A 12,662-nucleotide genomic window follows, 5' to 3' on the forward strand; every position below is an offset into this window, starting at 1 on the left:
TTCTGGGATAGGCAAGAGCTTTCTGAATAGAACACTAATGGCACAGAACTGGCCTCAGGTATCAATAAAGGGGATATGTGAAATTAAAAGTTTCTATACAGCAATGGACACTATCATCAGAATAGTGTCTTTTAACTTGAAGTTTAAATAAAATATTTTCAAATATTATCATTTTTTAATATTGTTTTCTTTTTATTACATATATTTAAGTGTACAAAATATTTCACATATCTATCAAGTAAACATTATATTTGTACTCTGCAGGATGCACATTGATTCATTTTTTTGTCTATCTTTATCTAAACCTCAGGTTATTAACTTCAGGTTGGCATAAAAGTGCCATAGTTCTTGAGACAATATATTTTGTTTTCTGATGCTGCTAGAGGCTGGAAGTTCACAGTCTGGAGACCACATGACAGACACTAGGTTGGTCTGTCTTACTACTGTTCCCATACCTGTCTCCCTACTTATTATACTTACACTTTTATTGCCATTTGCTCATGAAAAGGCAGCCAGAGCGCTCTCTCTCTCTCTCTCTCTCTCTCTCTCTCTCTCTCTCTCTCGTGTGTGTGTGTGTGTGTGTGTGTGTGTGTGTGTGTGTGTGTGTTTGAGGGTTGGTCTGTCTTACTACTGTTCCCATACCTGTCTCCCTACTTATTACACTCATACTTTTATTGGCATTTGCTCATGATTTGATTTGATTTTTTGAGACAGGGTGTTGTTGCTAGAGTTTTCTTGCCTTGCCCACAGTCAGGATAAATCTTTGTCACCCGCCAGTCCCACAGCTGCTCAGACCCAACCAAGTAAACACAGAGACTTATATTGCTTACAAATTGTATGGCCGTGGCAGGCTTCTTGCTAACTGTTCTTATAGCTTAAATTAATCCATTTCCATAAATCTATACCTTGCCACGTGGCTTGTGGCTTACCGGTGTCTTCACATGCAGCTTGTCATGGTGGTGGCTGGCAGGGTGTCATGTGATTCCACAGACCTTGAACTCCTGATCATTTTTTTCTGAGTACTATGTTTGCAGATTTGTGACTTCCATGACTTTTCTAATTAAACCACTAATCCCATCATTGTAGGACCAGCTTCTGAAAAGTCATTTAACCTTAAGTTCTTTGAAAGATCCCAATATACACATGGAGCTGTAAAATCAGAGAAATGTTTATTAATGTTCATTTGTTCTTATTAAATATTATTTAATTAATATATATTATGAGTACTAACTTTATTATAAAACCTTTATAGTTTCATTTCCTACATTTAGAAATTTTATCCAATAACACTAAACATTTGGATATTTTAGGTAGATATTTGTAAATTATGATATGATAGATTGCTGTGATAAGGACAAAAAGTAAAAACAATTGGGATTAGAGGGGGAAAATATTTGAACTAGACAGTGGAATGAAGATGACCACCAACTGAAATAAGACTATAGTAGAAAGTAGAATGGAAGAGACTGTCTCAGATTAAATAGTTTTCTTCTTTCTTTCTTTTTTCTTCCTTCCTTCCCTCCCATTCTTCCGTTCTTTCAAAGTCTACTGTAGTCTTAACTGGCCTCCATCTTGTTATATAGTACAAACTGACCTTGAACTCCTGACCCTTGCCTCCTCTTTTTTTTTTCCAAGACGGGGTTTCTCTGTGTAGCTTTGTGCCTTTCCTGGAACTCACTCTGTAGTCTAGACTGGTCTCAAACTCACAGAAATCCTCCTGCCTCTACCTCCCAAGTGCTGGGATTAAAGGTGTGTACCACCACCACCACCACCACCACCACCCAGCTTGCCTCCTTTCTAAGGGCTAAGATTACAAGCATGTTCCCCCAAACTCAGCTCATAGTCAATATTCTGAAAGGAGTAATTTACGCTTGTGGTAAAGAAGTTACTATCTCATCCCCTTATTGTATTCTTCTAGGTTTAATAACATATTACATCCCCTATAAAGTCAATGATTAATTTTTTGAAGCTACATGTTAAAATTTGCTCTGTGGTCATGTCTCAGTAATGCTATGTGGTTACCTCTATTTGTTTTCTTTCTATTGTTGTCCACCTGTATAATAGAGGACAATATAATATCACCTAAATTTTTTATTTTTCATAGAGATTGCTTAAATCTAGATAGTATTTGGTTAGCAGAGCATAAGAATCTTATATACACACATTATGTGAGTATATAATTTTTCCAATACTGGGGATTATACCCAGGACGTCCTGGATACTGTGTCAACACTCCCCAATGAGGACTGCATGTATTACACAGTTTGAGTATCAGACTCTAAATTTTCAGTGTAAAAACTGTAGGAAACCTTGTTAATCAACAAGGATAACCAAAAGCTCAGAAGTTTCTGTAAGAATCCCAGCCAAACTCTGAATGAAGATGATGAACAGATGTGGTGAGTCCTCAAATTCCCACAAAATAACAGTTTTCTTAATGTGAGCTTTTGGTATAATCTGCTGAACGAAAATACCATTCCTGTTAAATGCTACCTATTTTCAAATGCCTTGTGTTTACAAGTGGAGTAAGCAGAATAATGACTTTATAAAGATACTAATGATCTCATACACAAGAGTATGTGTGTGTGTGTTCCATTGCACTTTGGCTTGCATGTAGAATTGAAGTTGCTGATCTCAAATTTAAGGTTAGGGAAATATGATGACTTGAAAGAAAACAACCCCCAAAGGGAGTGGCACTATTAGGAGGTGTGGCCTTGTTGAAGTAGATGTGGCCTTGTTGGAGGAAGTGTGTCACTGTAGGGTTGGGCTTTGATGTCTCTTTTATTCAAGCCTTCCTCAGTGTGACACTAGACCACTTTCTGTTGCCTGCAAGTCAAGATGTAGGAATCTCAGCTCTCTCTCCAGCACCATGCCTGCTGCACATTGCCATGTGCTGTCATGATGATAATGGACTAAACCTCCAAATCTGTGAGCCACCCCAGTTAAGTGTTTTCTTTTATAAGAGTTGCCATAGTCATGGTGTCTCTTCACAGCAGTAGAAAATCTAACCAAAACAGGAGATAATCCTCCAAATTATCTAGGTGTGTCCAAAGCAATCTCTCACCACTCTCAATGAGCAAGAGAGAGAAATCAGAACAATCTGTGAGTGTGGTGGAAGGTACAGAGTCAGCATGACTGGTTTGAGGTGGAAGATGTGGGATTTAGACCTCTGGAAGAAGCCAGAGGTGGAATCTCAACTAAGAATGCAAACAGGAGCAGTTACTGCAATACTTTTAGTCCACTGAGGCATGTGTCAGACTCCCTACCTACAGACAGAAAGATGATAATTTATATTGCTTAAGCTACTAAATTTGTGATATCCTGTCATAGTAATAAGGATTGTTTTCATAGTAAGTAACATTCTCATATTGCCCTCCTCTCTTAAATTTTCTTTGGAAGAAATCTTCATTTCTAGTTAAAAAAAAAGGAGAAAAAAATCAGTTAACATTTGCTCTTTACAACTGATCTTCAGTTATGGACACCATATTGACATTAATTTTATAGAACAGGAAATGAAAGCATCATAAGTTAATAAAATGAACAAACAGACAACTTAACAACAATTAATTAAAAACATTTAATTAAAAACTTTATGGAAAACAGTGTGAACACAGTATTAAGTGTGAACAAAGATGTTAATAGAAAAATACAAAGTGACCCTAAGAAACACCATGGTTGGTTATAGTTCTGCAGTTACCTTAAGAGTTTCAGCTTCTTGTTGCATGTGTTCTTAAATAATGGCATAGTTTGCTCATTTCCCTAGTGTTACAATTTACTCTATAAGGATTTGTAGTGGAAAGACAACTTTCCAACAATACTCTAATAGAATTATGATAGAATTATAGATTATGAGATCAAGATGTAACTAATTAGTAATGCTTTATATGAGGAAGTAAAAAAAATCACTGGTATTCGTGTGTGAGAACATTCATTGGTACCTGATCTAACCTAATATTTTTGTCTCCCAAGCAGGAGCCCAAGCTATGCTTAGAGCCAGGAGTCATGATATTCTCTGCTGACTAGAGACCTCGGGTCTACTTGAAGAGCTTTGTGTTTTCTGATGCTTGGACCATTGTGATGATATTTTATTTGTGCACCCCAATAAAGCTTATCTTGGAATCAGAGAAAAAAAGCCAGCCACTATATTAAACATAGAGGTCAGGCAGTGGTAGCACACACCTTTAATCCTAGCATTCAGTAGGCAGAGATTCATCTGGATCTCTGTGAGTTCAAAGCCACACTGAGAACAGAGCCAGACTTGGTGGCACACCCCTTAATCCCAGCACTAGTTAACCATAGAGGTCTGGAGGTCTGTACAGACAGACAGGAAGTGATAGAGCTGAGTGGAAAGAGGAAGTGATGTAGTTGGGCAGAAAGAGAGAAAGTAAGATGGAAGGGCACAGAAAGGTATATATGAGTGAATATTCAAGAAGTAGTTCTCTCTTGGGCTGAGGATTTCTAGTGGTAAGAACTTGTGGCTGTGGCTTGTTTTGTTCCTTTGATCTCTCAGCTTTACTCCAATATCTGGCTCCAGGTTTTTTATTAATAAGACCGTTTAGCAATTAATGTTACAGACCATCTTGTACTTAAGATACTCACCTGTCTCTCCTATGTGAAAAATTAGCAAGGCCTTGAACAGAATCCCCAGTTGAAAATCCTTCTTGCTCTAGGAGTAATGAAGAGCTAGAATCTGTGGTATTTCCTACTTATGCAGTGAGGACAAAGCAATTTGTACCCTATGCTCCAATCCTGGCTGCTGTGATGTAAACTACTCAATCCACCAGGCATGCAAGCTGCATACATCTCACTGCCAGCTCACCTGTGGACATCATTAAGACACTGCACATGCTCAGGAAAATCTGCCCCAAAACCACCCTTAACATATCTGTCACGGTATCAATATAACAAGCATTATTCAAAAAGTCTCTAAGGTAAGAACATGAATATTTTCTCCCCAAATAATTTAATATTTCTGCTTTGAAAAATAAATGACTTCTGAGTTGTTCTCTTGTGACTTGCTTTTGGTTGAAAATTAAGCTTCTCAGATTTGTGGAGCACAAGATTTTAATATTCAGTTCAGCAAAAGGTTTCTTTTGCATGTGTAGTTTGAATACAAAGTGCTTCATAAATCAGAGTAGCACACAGAAAAGAAGATGCTACAGCAGGAACACCAGGTAGGCATCTGTCAAGACTTACCCCCACCTAACACAAGAAATGAGTCTGTAGCAAGGAAGAAGAAAATGTGCATCCTGGGTAGAGCAGTCACCGTAGACATTTATATCACAAAGATATGAGTTGCTGTCTTCCTGTGTGTGCAAAAATTTTGTTAGCACAGTAAAATGCCATAGGTAACCATTCCTTGATGACTGTTAAGTGCAAAGTGAAATGGGTGGCTTGATTAGGATGTTCCCCTTGTTCTGTTATGGAAGGAGTGCACAGTCCTGGTTTTCTGCCCGAGAAACGTGGAGTAAATTCATTCATTTGCCCCTAGCAGAGGACCTAGAGAGCACATATTTGGGACTTCCCTGTGCTCAGTGCTGGATGCAAAGACTGCAGGATTCCAGTTCACATCTGTATGAACAAACAGGGAGATATACATAACTATGAGATACATTGGACACAATAACATTTAACCTCTGGCCTCTCATTTCCTATATTCAGTTTCTGAAGGTCTAGAAATTCAAATGTGCCAGCTATCTTCTAAGTATACTGTTCTTTTTCTGGAACAGATTACCATCATCTCTTACATGGTCAATAAACTCATTTTTCCTCACTGTATTACCCATGTTTTTATCTACAGGGAAGGCTTGGAGCTTGGTTGAATGCAAAGTATATCAATAATCCCAGCAATCTGGACACAGAGTGAGGAAGTGACAAGCCTGACTCAGGGAGACTCGGTCTCAAAACCAAGAAAAATGAAAAATAACAAACTCAAAAAAGGCCTAAAACAATGTGTTCAAAAATTATGTTCAAACTTTAAGAAGCAAACAAGCATCCTATGTCTTAAAAACCACACACATTAAATAACTGCATGATTTATCTCCATAACTGAAACACAAAGACTAAATATGGACATTGCTATAAAATAGACAGGAGTTAAGTTGTTTCCATGGAAGTCACTCTATTTCTAAGAATGCATTACAGGTTGGTGGCAGTGTCTTAAAGTTTTCCCCATGCTCTCCTCTTCTTGTTCTGCTCCATGCAGCAGGGACTCTCCAGATCTGCTTTGAAAAAGTATTTACATCAATTTTCTCCTTCTGCAGTATCTTTTGCTTTATTAGTGTAGTTCAAATGTCACTTCCTCACAGCAGTCTCTCCCAGACGCCCAAATTGTTATCATTCCTCCTTCTAAATCGTCAATGCTTGGTTCTTTTCAATTTCTCTTAATTTAAATTGTATTTTATACAATATATTATGAAAACATTATTTCTCCTTACCCAACTCCTCCCTGATTTTCCTCTCCTCTCTACCAACCCAACTAAACAGTCTTTCTCTCTCTCAAACCATCGCCCCCCCCCAATCACAACAAACAACTTAGAATCAAACAGATAAGCAAACTGGAAAAAAAAGAGAATAAAAAAAGTCCAAAACAAACAAAAAGTACACAAAGACATGGAGCTTATTTTGTGTCTGTCAACTACTCCTGAGCATAGGCTCTGCCCTGGAGTGTGATTGATATACCCAGCAACATTCTTTTGAAAAAAATGATTTTTCCTTTCCTGGTAGGTATAAATTACTAATAGCAATTGTGTTAGGGATGTGATATTGTGCCTACTTCCCCTCATGAGTGCTGGGACCCCTTCTGGTTTGAATATGTGTAGATCTTGTGGATGCACAGTCTGTTACAGTGGTCTTTGAAAATTAAGTCACCTTGAGCATAGTGATACACTTTCCTATCCCTAGAGTTAGTATAGAACACCTATGTTGTGAGAGAGGGAAAGAGGAAGGAAGGGGGAGAGGAAGAGAGATAGAGATAGAGACAGAGACAAAGAGACAGAAGAGAGGGTGAGGGAGACAGATCAGTTTTATCTGGAACTTTAGAAGACATAACTGTAACAAAGTATCCCAACCCCAGTTAGCTGTGAACTTACATTAGTGTGACTGTAACTGCCTGTCCATACTATTCTCATTCTAAATCTATCATGTGTGTAGGATTTTGTCAAAACTCTTATCATTACCTTTGCTTTCTGGTGTACTAGATCTCTTAATCTATTCTTCCTATATAATACCTATTAAGTTATTCTCTGTTACATGAATTCAAATGTTTATATTCCAGACTAGAATTATTCACTGAAATAAATATTTTCACTTCTGGACACAGACAGGATTGACAGATTGATAGCTCTTTCTCGATTCCATGTCACATAAGAAATGAGTTTCCAAAAATGTCAGATCTAGCAGTAAAATTGCCTTTTACTTTGCTTCTTCCTCCCTCAGATATTGTAAATTTCCCCACATCAATGAGCATCACCTGATGCTTCACAAACATTGTACAAGGACCTAAAGTGAACATTTGCAACACTCATTCTGGCCTGCTGTAATTATCTCCAGAACAGACAAAACCCTATATTGCAATGCAATGCCAAGCAGTTCTAATCTTAGTGTGATTGGGAAAGCCTACCAGGACCCCAGCACCCTGAATGACTTTGTTTTGTTGCTTCTAATTTTCATGTAAGTGTGTGAGTGTGCATGAATGCTGGTGATGGTGGACATGATTTAAACATTCCAAGACTATTGATTAAAGGAAAACAACATTCTGAAAAGTAGGATAATAATGTTATAATGAGTATTTAAGACTTATCAAATCTTTCAGATATTTCTGATGGAAGATGAAAGTCAATGACCCATGACTTTGAAGTGAGCTACTATCCAGAGTACAGCTTCTGATGGACTGTCCTCTTGAAATTTTTACATAATAATCCAATGGGAAATAAAAGGTTAGAAAATGTGTTATCCAACTCCAGAGAGGCTAGCTAACAAGGACACATGCATGACTCTATGAAAGAGTATTGGATGAGATCTACATGAGTGGACTGGGTGTGGGGAAGTGGCAGAGGGCGAGGAGTGGGGGATGAAAACATAGGGAAATGGGAGGGTCAAGCTGGAATAGGGACAGAGTGGGAGAGCAGGGAGGAAGATACCATGATAGATGAGGACATCATGGGAATAGGAAGAGGCAGGGTGCTGGGAAGACTCTCAGGAATCCACAAGGTTGATCCCACCTTGGTCTGCTGGCAGTGGTCCAGAGGGTGCCTAGACCAGTCTTCTCTGGTGACCAGCCTAGCAAATAACCTAGCTGTCATCATAGAGCCTTTGTCCAGTGACAGATGGGGGCAGATACAGAGATCCATGGCCAGGCACCAGTCTGAGCTCCGGGAATCCAATTAATGAGAGAAAGAAGAGATAATGCAGGCGAGGGACGTCGAGATCATGATGGGAGGACATGCAGAGATGACCGGCCACACTAGTGGAAGCCCATGAACTGTGGACTGGTGGCTATGGAGCCCCCATGGGACTGGACTAGGCCCTCTGGATACAGAAGACGGCTGTTTGGCTCAAACTGTTTTGGGGAGTACCCAGGCAGGGGGATCGGGATCTGTCCCCGGTCTATGGGCAGACTTCTGGAATCCGGTGCCTGTGGTGTGATACCTTGCACAGCCTTGGTGCAGTGGGAAGGGGCTTGGACCTGCCTAAGCTCAATATGCTGAGCTCTGCTGACTCCCCATGGGAGACCTCAATTTGGGGGATGTGGGGATGAGGGGTGGCTTGGGAAAGAGGGCTGGGGGTGGAAGGAGGGAGAAGGGGTGATCTGTGGATAGTATGTGGAGTAGAAAATTTCTTAATAAAGAAAAAGGAAAAAAAAGAAAATGTGTTATGAAGGAGAGCAGCAGCTTTTCTTAAAGGTGGTGTAACAAATGCTGAAAATTGGTATTTCTTATGTAGTGAGTTAAGAGGACAACAAAGGAGAAACTTTCATAACTAATTTTGTTTTAAGGTGTATTTTTTTACTTTGCTTTATATTTTACTTACAAAATGAAATATTAACAATAAATATTTCTAGTAGTATTTTACCACAGAAAAATCTGCAGCAGGAGTAAGGTACAGAAAACACAAACTTCCATGTTCCATTAAGTTGTTTAAAAAATATATTACTTGCCAAAATGTCATATTCTCCTTCTATAAAGTATCTATTCTCTTTTTATTGAACAGAAATCTTGTCGGGACAAATTTACACATGGATTGCAAAGCATACTATGAAATTTGTGCCACATTAAATAAAATTTTATGTAATTGTATCCATGTTGATCTACATAAAAATATTAGGATACTTAATATTATTTATCATATATCACTTATCCCTGATTTAAACAGGTATTTATAACTGTAAAGTGTAGTATTTTGTCAAAAATATACTAAATTTATGCCATTTTATTTGAAAATACAATTCATCTCATAAATTTCCACTAAATGACTTTCTAAAGCATTTATAAATTTGTATTTTCTTATCTGCTCTTTTGTCATATAATTTTCCCTCAGTCAAGTTTCTTTATATTCCATCTTTCAGGTTGATACATCCCTCTGTATCTAATACTGGTCATAATAAATTGTTTTTACTAGGTAAACTGACCCAACGAGACTACTGGCAAAGCCAGGCAGATGATAGGTGCCAAGCTTCATTTCTTGTGCATATCAAGCTTTTATCCTCCCTCTTTTATCTCAGCCCAGGTGTTAGTCCTAGTTCTAAAAATCCCCTTTTAGCTATTAACTCAAGCAAAAGTTTTTTTTTTTCTAACCAAATAATACATATTGTGATGCAGGTTGCCTAGCATCCGAGGAAACTTACCTGGCCCTACGCGAAAGTGGTGCAGCCCAGATACTGAGAAATGGTGCCAAAAGGAAAAAGGGCAGTTTTACTTACTGACATAGAGACTCCTAACCTGTTTACCTAGCCACTTCTAAGATTATAGTTTGAGCACATAAATTCCTTTTTAGAATCCCCTAATTGATTTTAGCCCTTAGTTAACCTTACCAGAGAACTCCCATTAATCACTCTCCTTTTGGGGTTGCAAAAGAAGCCTGACAGTCACTGCCTGGTGTAAACTCTTGTCTGCCTTTATGACACTGAAAGAATTCAAACCTTGTGACCTTTCCTTGGCCAGAGAATTACTGATTGTATGTGTATATGAACTGGAAACTTCGGAGACTTGGGGAGAGAACAAAGATGAGAAGAAAGAAAAAGAACAATGAGAGAACAGCAGAAGAAGGAACAGAGAGGAGCTAAGTATGAGATCAGAAAAGAAGCTGTATAGATAGAATTGATTTAGAAAAATAAAGTGAATGGACTATAGATTTGGTGTGCTTAGACTTATTCAATATTGCTCAGCATAGATCTCAGCTGCTTGTAGTGTCTTCCCCCGGACCTTGGGAAGAAATCCCCACTGGGCAGATAGATACCAGTGGGGAATTTGGTATATATGCAGATCTGAGACCCCCTGTCCTTATCCCTAATGTTTATCAGTAAAAAATGAGGCCAAGATGATGGACTCAGAACAGTTGTCTATAGTGTGCAAAGTCCTGGACTAAAGCCCAGCACCATCAGAATGAATTTAGTGAAGTTATGTGTGTGACACCATAGCATCTCAGTGACTATATGATGCTATTATTATCACTTGTTTAAGTTCCTTGTCTTTATATACCATTTGCCTACATTATTAGTGTGTTGACTTGTATAGAGTAATGGGTTTCATTGTGACAATTCCATGAAGCAAATATCTTATTTTGATTATATCCACTCCCTCGTTATCATGTTTTATCTCACCCGCCAATCGGTCCCTTCTCACATACCTCCCTTCTTATTTCAAGCTCTTTCCCTTTTAAATATAGATTCCATATATGGAAGAAAATATAACATGTTTTTATTTGTTTGTTTTTTATTATTTTATTTATTATTTGTTTGTTTATTTATTTAGTGATTTTTGAGACAGGCCTTTTCTGTGTAACATCCCTAGCTGTCCTGAAACTCACTTTGTAGAGTAGGCTGGCCTTGAACTCACAGAGATCTGCCTGACTCTGCCTCTCAGGCACCACACCCAGCTTACTTTTATTTATAAATGTGCCTTATTCTGCTTAAGAAGGTATTTATTTCCATCCATTATTTTGCAAATGATTTAAGGTAAGCTGATTCTAAGAATGTTCAATGTAGACATTTGGAAAGAAAACATTATAGTAAACAATAATTATATAAAAACATGTTCAAAAATCTCGAGAATTTTTTGACCTCACAATAGGATGTCTATTATCAAAATGGAAAATACTAAGTGTTGGTATAAAAAAAAAAGAAGGCTGTGCACAACTGGAGAGATCTCTACTGGTACAGCCACTGGGAAGCTGTATATATGGAGACTCCTCTAAATAATAGAAATTGAACTGTGCATACTTGTTTATGACTGTAGTCCCTGGCATTTTGGAGGCTCAGGTTAGGCTGGAGGGTATTGCTTAACCATGGAACTAATAGATCAGTCATGCAACCAAGTGAAATACACCTAAAAAAATTAAATTAATATCATTGCTTGATCTAGCACTCTCAGTATTGGGTAAAGAAACTAAATAAGAGTAATATACGTATTAGAGTTGTCCGCACATCCATGTCCTCCATAGCATCTATCTTCTTCAACTTATCTTTCATTATCTATTTTCATCTATCATAGCTGTCATTTATGTCTTTATCTCTTACCATATGTATCTGTCAAATTTCTGTTATCATCTGCATGCCTTCTATCTAACTATATCTCATTTATCATCTATCCTTCATCTACTTATCTATCTACTGTCTTGAGCATGTCTGTAGGTCTCTTCTTCTGTAGTCTGGAAGGACCACCTTAGCAGAATACCACAGATGTGTCTATGAGCCAAATTAATTCTTATTTTTTTCACTTCAAGGGAGAGAGATCACGGTCTGAGTGCTCTTGGGCTGGTTTGTACTGAAGCTTTCCTCTATGGTCTATAGTTCCTGATCTGTGTCCTCAGAGCATCTTTCTTCCCAGTGTGTAAAACTTGGTGAATTTTTACCTCACAAGGACCCCAGACTTTTAGATGAGGACTTCACATTTATAGGCTCAAATTACTTTGTTTCCTGGGAGGTCCTGTCTCAGCATAAAGTTGTATGTGATTGGAGCACCCACTTTATGGACATTAAATATCTATGATGGTTCCTAGCAGAGAATAATTTTTATTCACTATTTGTCTAACCTTTCACAACTGAACACACTTGGTTTGTTATGTGACAGACTTTTAATTGAGAGATCCTGCTTCTAATGATTAATGGGTGGCAATATATTATTCAAAATGACAATTAAATGTTACCCTGAAGAACTGTAATTAATAACACTGGTAAATAATATAAAGCATGTAGAGCTTTGCAAATGCATAAACAAGGGGATGCAGTAGCTGACAGAGATAATGGAAGGCACCTAGACAGGATATTACTATACACTGTAGGTAAAGCCACAGGAAACGTAGCCATACATAAATAGAAATGGGTTAATTTAAGATGAAAGAGCTAGCTAGCAAGAAGCCTGTCATAGGCCATACAGTTTGTAATTAATATTAAGCTTCTGAGTGATTATTAGTGGCTGTGGGACTGCAGGTGAAAGAGATTTGTCCCA

This window comes from Peromyscus maniculatus, chromosome 1 (assembly GCF_049852395.1).
Source record: "Peromyscus maniculatus bairdii isolate BWxNUB_F1_BW_parent chromosome 1, HU_Pman_BW_mat_3.1, whole genome shotgun sequence".
Classification (NCBI taxonomy): Eukaryota; Metazoa; Chordata; class Mammalia; order Rodentia; family Cricetidae; genus Peromyscus; species Peromyscus maniculatus.